At 39.7% G+C, this 8,377-nt stretch overlaps 1 pseudogene; it reads right to left on the bottom strand.

Annotated features, from left to right (window-relative positions):
* Window positions 1-1,541: 1,541 nt before the first annotated feature.
* LOC100434094 (RNA-binding region-containing protein 3-like) lies at window positions 1,542-3,105 on the bottom strand (annotated as a pseudogene).
* Between the last annotated feature and the right edge of the window lie 5,272 nt (window positions 3,106-8,377).

Here is an 8,377-nt window from a genome sequence, read left to right as displayed (position 1 = left end):
CTTCCCTCAGTTTCCCAAAGTGCTGGGATTACAGGCATGAGCCACCATGCCCAGCCTGGTAAGCTAGTTTTAAAGCACACTCCCTCACTCCCTGACCCCTGACCAGGTGATTATGGCGTTCAGCCATGCTTCCTGGAAACCAGTGTTCTGGGAATAGTTTACATGGCTTTGTCACTGCTCACATGTCACCTGGGCAGGGAACTGAGCCAGGGAGTAGAAAGCCTTTAAGGTGCCTTCAAATTTGTAGGGAGGAGCAGATCCCCTCTCAGAGATGAGAGATGTGTTGGGGGCCGGGAGAGTGCAGGAAGGTAAAGCCTTCAGGCATTTGGAGGGCTTCTGAGGATTCCCTTTCCAGAATCATTTTAAGGTATCAAAATGAAATGGAGTCAGCATGTGTGAGGATAAATGAGCACCCAGCACAGGAAGTAGCATAGCAGGAATGCGGGGAGTGACAGCCATTTTCAATGTTGTTGCCTCTGAACAGATTGGGAGGATGCCCGGAAGACAGATTCTAGGTCCAGCTTCCTTGCTGACTAACTGGGTACCCTGGGGAAGTCACAGTCTCTCCTGGCCTTGGTTTCCTGAACATTCTCTTGCCTCTTGAATCGGTCACTGTGATTATTTGATTGTCTGTCTCCCGGGTTGTACTTTGTCTTATCCCCTACCATATCTCTAGCACATAGCACAGAGCCTACCTCACAGAACTTATTAGATGAATGAGTGAAGTTAATGAATATGTTTCTCTTCAACGTTCTATCGGAGTACTTGGCTCAGAGTAGGTATTCTATAAATAACTACTGAATGAACTAATGAATGAACTTACAAGTTACAGGTGTGACTAATCACAGGCTTTTTATCATTTGCGGGAGAAATGCGTATTTTTAAAAAGCTTGTCCAGTAATTAGGTACTAGGGAATCACATATACAAAAAAATTTCCAAATGTTATAATGTTAGTTGATAACATTTTTACCTGACATGTAAGCATTCTTTCATTATTAGACTTAAAATACTGTACCTGCAGCCGGGTACCATGGCTCACGCCTGTAATCCCAGCACTTTGGGAGGCCGAGGCGGGCGGATCACAAGGTCAGGAGATCAAGACCATTCTGGCTAACACAGTGAAACCCCGTCTCTACTAAAAATACAGAAAAAAATTAGCCGGGTGTGGTGGCGGGCGCCTGTAGTCCCAGCTACTTGGGAGGCTGACGCGGGAGAATGGCGTGAACCCAGGAGGCGGAGCTTGCAGTGAGTCAAGATGGTGCCAGTGAACTCCAGCCTGGGAAACAGAGCAAGACTCCATCTCAAAAAAAAAAAAAAAGAAAAGAAAGAAAAAGAAAAAGAAAATAATTTATTATATTTGAGGAAGATCATTAAAATACATGTAATATAGTTCCAATACACTGATTTAAAGGCATATATATTTAATTTTTAAATATACTTTCAAAGCTGTTATGCACAGTTCCATAGTCCAGGTGGTCAATTTCTTCCTGTCCAAGTTGGAAAGCCCTTGAAAGATACAGGATTCAAAAGAAACCTTTATTAATTTTTAACACTTTCTTTTTCCTTCCTTAGGATCTGGTTTTGATCTAGCAGTTCGAGCAAATTGAACCACCATGGGTTTTCCAAAACGCACATATCCATTAGCTTCCTTTAAGGCTTTTGCGGCTGCTTTTTCATTAGGAAGTCCAATGAAAGCTTGTCCTTTCATAGGACCTTCTTTCATCAAACGTGTATCAAACATGATCCACTGTGTTTCTGATGAAAAGTCAACATATCTTCCAAAAATATATTTAAGGTCCTTTTCTTGAACATGTTTAGCTAAATTCTTTACATAAATTCTACAGTTTGGTTCACCAGGTTCATAACTTCTGAAAACTGAAAGTGTTTCCATTTCTTCTCTAGAAATTCTGTCCTTTTCCAATTCCCTTCGAGAAATACATTCTGATGGCATTTCATCAGAGTCTTTTTAAATCTCTTCTGTGATGTTCAAATTAGGTTTCGGAAAGATTTTTCCAAATCCTGTATTGGATGCATCAGCTTCAGTAACAGGTAAATCGTTATTTGTTTCTCACAATTTTGTTTCTTCTCTAAATCTTTCTTAAATGCAGCTGGCATGTCGGTAGATATATGGCATTCAATTATTTTATTACCTACAGGTTGTGGTTGGTCAAATACATCCGAAGGTAACAACACTAGATGTAAACTGTTTTGTGAAGGACATGAAAGTATGTTCAACATATCCTTTATTTTTCTCTTTTTTTCTCACATGGCGCTGCTTTACTGTTTTGGGTCTTTGGGGCTGAAGATTTGCTAGTTCCATTAGTTTGTTCATTCTCTGTTGGTCCTCATCATCACTGCTGTCATCTTCTAATTCTTCACTAGATAATTCCTCATCGTCGTCTGGTCAAGGAGGTTCCTCAGGTGGCTGAGGAGATGTGGGTGGAAGAGGTGCATGCAATGGCATATGGTCTCCATAGATGGGAGGTCGCACAGTAATTGATCTAAAAGCTGTGGGCAAATTCATTTTATTCATAAGATGAAGGACCTGTACATAGAACTTAGGCATGCTTGCCAAAGCATTTACTCTGTTTGCTAGGATTGTTCTGGAAGGTGGTGGGTACATATACTTGAGGCATGAATTAGGAAAAGTCAGCCCATGGTTTGGTGCAATTCCATTTTCTACTGTTAAATAACCAAGTTATTTCTTTTCTTTATCGTCTTCAACAGGGTCATTAGACCTTTTTTTTTTTTTTTTTTTTTTTTCAGAGACTGAAGTGGGACATGGGGAGTGAACTTGATCTTGCTCTTTTGCAAATTCAGTGACTAAAGTATGACCTAAAAGTTTCAGCTGATGGAGTCTTGTCAATGCCTTTATAGCTGCTTTTTAGGGAATGTGGCAAAAGCTGTATGTTTCAGCTGCCCCTTATCTGACAGGTCATGCACCGACTGTGCCTTGAAGTACTTCAGCAAGTCCTCTTTCTCCTCAGCGGTCAGCTCAGCTGGCAGGTGCCTCACCAGAAGGGTTCAGTCGCCCGAGGCAGGGAAAGTGAGGAGGAGCTTGTGCATCCCCTTGATGTTGCAAATGGCTGATAGAGAGCTGGCATTTTCAAGCAAAATTGACCCAGAGACATGTGGGACTCAATGTTTTATATGTCAAGATTAATTGTGAAAAGCTGGGCAAGGCTAAAAAGTTAGGTTTTGTTTTTGTTTTTGTTTTTTGTTTTTTTTTTTTTGAGATGCAATCTTGCTCTGTTGCCTAGGCTGGAGTGCAGTGGCACAGTCTCTACACACTGTAACCTCTGCCTCCTGGGTTCAAGCGATCCTCCCACCTCAGCCTCCCAAGTAGCTGGGATTACAAGCATGTGCCACCATGCTGGGTAATTTTTGTATTTTTAGTAGAGACAGTGTTTCACCGTGTTGGTCAGACTGGTCTTGAACTCCTGACTTCACCTGATCTGCCTGTCTTGGCCTTCCAAAGTACTGGGATTATAGGAGTTAGCCACTGTGCCTGGCCAAAATTAGGCTTTTAATCAAATAAAATTAAGTGGAACATTTTGAACTGTCCAAGATGGGTAGCATATATTATACTTATGTGAATGAATGTTTTAAATTATGACAAAGGCTGTACCACTTAAGAGTGTGGGCTTCTATGTTTCAGAGAAATTGGTATCTAATGCAAAGCTTCTCAAATAATGATATAAGATGTCATTTATTTTTATTCTAAAAGGAAGAATAAAAAGTTTATATCCATACTTTATCGTCACTATCATTATTTTCAACTTTCAGGATCCTCTTACTACATTCTTCCTTCTAGGGAAGACAGTGGTACAATCTCCAGCAAACAGCAGCCCATGGGTATTTATCAGGGTCAGGATCATAAACTGTCAGAACTTAATGAGTCCCTGGTGCTGGATGGCAGACAAGAGGCCATATGTTTTCATTCTTCACACCTAAACTCTAGGCAGACCAGGGAAGTTGATAATGACACCATTTCCTATCCTACTACCAATGAGATATAGGATTTCATGTCTTCGAAAAATTTATTTTTATTAACAAATATAAATGGAAGCTACTAGGATTGATCAGCATCTGCAAGTGGAATGACTCCTATTTGCCATAACTAAATTAGTCCATGCCCCACATTTTGTTCTATTTTTTTTGAGACAAAGTCTTGCTCTGTCACCCAGGCTGGAGTACAGTGGTGCAATCTCGGCTCACTTCAACCTCTGCCTCCTAAGTTAAAGCTGTTCTTGTGCCTCAGCCTCCCAAGTAGCTGGGACTACAGGTACGTGCTGGCATGCTCAGCTGATTTTTGTGTATTTAGTAGAGATGAAGTTTCACCGTGTTGGCCAGGCTGGTCGCTAACTCCTGACCTAAAGTAATCCGCCTGCCTTGGCCTCCCAGAGTGCTGGGATTACCGCATGAGACACTGTGCCCAACCATGCCCTACATTTTATAGATGATAGTTCATACTCTAGAGTACAAGGATTAGTAAGGACCAGAATGGATAATGTTCCTGGGTCAGGCATCATTTTACAGTTCACATGTTGAATGAATGGAATAGCCTGCAGAAGTATGTAGGATCAAAGGAAATAGTGTAAAGTGATTTAAATGTGTCTGGGGGAGCATCCCTCTTCCTGTTCCCAGTTTCTAGGCATTCTTGCCTTCTGGCTGATCTTGACATTTGGAGTGCTGCAGTAAGTCACTCCATCTAAGACTGTCTACACAAGAAGTGCCTCAATTCCCCTTATTCCTCTCCCGAACCAAAACTACCATTTCTCCATCTGAATAGCTGCCAAGAATGTGTATATTACTGATAAATTCACCCTGACAGTCCCTGAATATTCTAATAAGTACTAGTCCAACAAGAAAAATAAAAATGAGTTTCAAGGTTAAATATATACTTCACAGACCCTTCTTGGAGATTCCCAACAAATATTAGCTCTGAAAAGTCCCAGGGCAAGAATCCAGTTTAATATTTTAAACCATTTCATATTTTAAAAGGTAGCCTGATAATTCAAAAGACAACGATTGAAATAGGGACTCTCGTGATTGGAATAAAGATATCATGTGATTATGGGAGATTTCCCTATCTCTCCTCTTTCAGAAATTTTTTTCTCTTATTTTAGCAATTCTTATTTGAAAGGTTGCCCTTTCCTATCATCTTTCGATTGTCTGACTCTTTAAGAAAGGGAACCAATCCTTGGCTATGCTTTGGGGGTGACATGAGCCTGAGAGGTCCAGACAAGGAATTCTTTTCAATTAGGAGCAAGATAAGAAGCATTTGGGGCATGAAATTAACATTGTGGTTTATTACTAATGATGTCTATTAATAACCCTCAGTATCTCTCTTAAACATTTTCGCCTGGTATATCTGGTAGTGCAGGAAAGTGAAAAGTATTAAAAATGTAGATAATTTATAGCAGTGTAGAAAGTAATATTTCACAGAGTATGTAAATATAGTAATTTTCAATTCTAAAAACTGCCTTATAAGGTTTATGTAAGCATCAAATGCATATAAATCTTTAACGCCCGGTCTGGCACCAATAAATATTTTCTATTAAAAATAACAGAAAAGAGCAATTTCCTTTCACATTTATTGGATACTGGGATTATATGTATCTGGCCTGTGTCTCTACCTTCTGATTTAACATTTTGGTAAAAGTAACCTCTTTTGTAACTGATAAGCTTTCCAAGTGGTCAAACTAGTGTGGTTGTCAAATGTGACGGAATTTTCTGTTAAATAACGGACAACATTTATTAAGTACTTACTGTGTTCCAGGTTTTACTTTAAGCTTTTTGACATATATCATTTCATTCCCATAACAACCTTAAAAGATAAACATTTTTATGATTGTACTCATTTCCCAGATGAGGATACTGATGTTTAAGCAAAATTAAGTAAACATCAGATAAACAGCAATTGGTGGAAAACATTTGAGTATCTTTTAAAATAAATGTGTGATAGTATATGTTTGACATGGAAACAACGTTAGGGATGGCCTATTTTAAATATATCTTTCATAAATAAGAGTAATGAGGCCTACAAAGGGATTGAATCTTATTCTTGATGACCCAGCTGGTAGTCAGACTCAGATCTTTTATCCAGCAAGCGCATTTTATTCAATGATCCTGGGACTGCTTATAGATTATAGTCTATAGATATGAAACTAACCCTAATTAAACATATCTCTGAGCTAGTTGCAGCAGATTGTATTTTCCATAATGAATGAATCTATAGCTATAGCTATATATTCCATCCCACATCCTCTTTTTAAAATATGATATGGACACTGTTCCATCAAGAGATGGGGCCTTTGTTCTGCCACTTTGAAAATGGTTAGACCTTATTTTATTTTACTTTAAAATATTATTTATTTAATGTTATATATTTAAGCTGTACAACATGATGTTTTGATATACTTTATACGTAGTGAAATGGTTACTATACTCGAGCAAATTAACACATCCATTATGTGACAGGGAAGTAACCCTTTGTGTGTATGTGGTGAGAGCCCCTCTAATCAATGGAATGGCAACATACACCTGTTTGAATTTTAGAACTGTGGTGACACAGTGATGACAGTCTCCCGTGCCCCTCTTTATGAATAGGGCTGTTCTTAGCAGGGAGTCTACAGCTGTCCCACCATTGAATGTTGAATGTTTCTGGAATAGATAAATTTTCTCATCGATTAACAGTCTTAAGATGGAGACGAATATAGTTGAGCAGCTGTAAGTCAAAGAATTGCATCTGAGGAACCACGTCTGTACATGGACCTGAGGTGATTGTGGCGACAAGATCGTGGACTTTGAGCTGATGCTGCAATAAGACTTGAGGGTTTCAAGAGAGGAATGGTATATTTTGCATGTGCTAGGGTTGTGAATTATTGTGGCCAGAAGCAAACTGTGGCAGATGGCATTTCCAAAGTTGGCCATACAAATATACATCCCATGCTGTATGCTATTCTTACAACGTGATAATGACATTTCTTTGTTCCCTCTGCTTGAAACTGGGTGTAACTTGGTAACTGTCCTGAGCTATAGAATGCAATGGAGGTGGCACTGGGTGACTTCTGAAGTTAGCACATCGAAGGTGATGTGGCTTCTGCTTGGCCCTCACCCCCTCTTGGGATGCACACCTGTGGAACCGAACTCAGTTATGTTTTGAGGAAGCCCAGGCCACTTGGAGAAGCCAGGTGAACATGTTCTAGACAACACCTTCAACTAGGTTCTCAGCCAACAGCTAACAAAACCATGCAAGTGGATGAACTTTTAGATGATCAAGACCTCAATCTTCAAGGACTCTAAAGACTTCAAAGATTTTTAGGCCTCCATCTCAGGCCTCAGGTATCATGGAGCATAGACATGCTATTCTCTCTGTGCTCTGTCCAAGTTCCTGACTTACAGAATCTATGAGTACAATAACTGGTTGCTTTATGCGACTAGGTTTTGGGATAGTTTATTACTCAACTATATTAAATGAAACTCTGGTCAGTTAAGAATAATATTGAATGCCCAAATAAGTATATAACCATTGTTTGGTTACCACTGGTATGAAATAGGGTACTTTTGACTGCAAGTAACAGAAACTTAACTCAAGCCAGTTTTAAAAATAGAAGATATATCATCTCACTTAACAGAGCCCAGAAGTCAGATGAGCTTTAAGTCTGGTATTCTGAGTGGCTCAGCGATATCATTGAGGAACTCAGACTGTTTGAATTCATAGAGCATTCTCAGGATAGCATTATTTTAGTCTAAAAGCAGGATGCTTTTGAAAGTTGGAAGTTTCCTATACAGTCAAAATTATGTCTAGGAGAAAGAGTCTTCTGTGGTTCTCTCTTAGGAGTAGGAAATTTGCTTAGAAGCAACCCCCAACCCCATGAGGTTTTCCCTGCTATCTCATTGTAAGCTGAAAATTCTTATTTACTAGACTATGAAATGAACATGATTGGTTCAACCAGTTGTCTGGGGCAGGGTGAATACTGGGAAGTTGCCTTCATGTCCATTATTTCCTTTACTTATTTATCTTACTCCAATCATGAACAGAAAGAACAAGGTTTAGTTAATGCAAGGCAATAGAATTTGCAATTAAAAAAAAAATAGAGCGAGGGTTTCGCTCTGCTGCTGGAGCCCAGTGGCATGATCATGGCTCATTGCAGACTCAACCTCCTAAACTCAAATGATTCTCCCACCTCGGCCTCCTGAGGAACTGGGACTATAGGCATACCCCACCACACCCAGCTAGTTTTTTTGATGTTTTAAGTAGAGGTAGGGTCTCACTAAATTGCTGGTCTCGAACTCCTGGTCCCAATTGATCCACCCACCTCAGCCTCCCAAAGTGTTGGGATTACAGGTGTGAGACACTATGCATGGTCA

Source organism: Pongo abelii, chromosome 2 (genome assembly GCF_028885655.2).
Source record: "Pongo abelii isolate AG06213 chromosome 2, NHGRI_mPonAbe1-v2.0_pri, whole genome shotgun sequence".
Lineage (NCBI taxonomy): Eukaryota > Metazoa > Chordata > Mammalia > Primates > Hominidae > Pongo > Pongo abelii.
The sequence above is the reverse complement of the archived record's forward strand: the minus strand, read 5'-3'. Positions and strand labels throughout refer to the sequence as shown.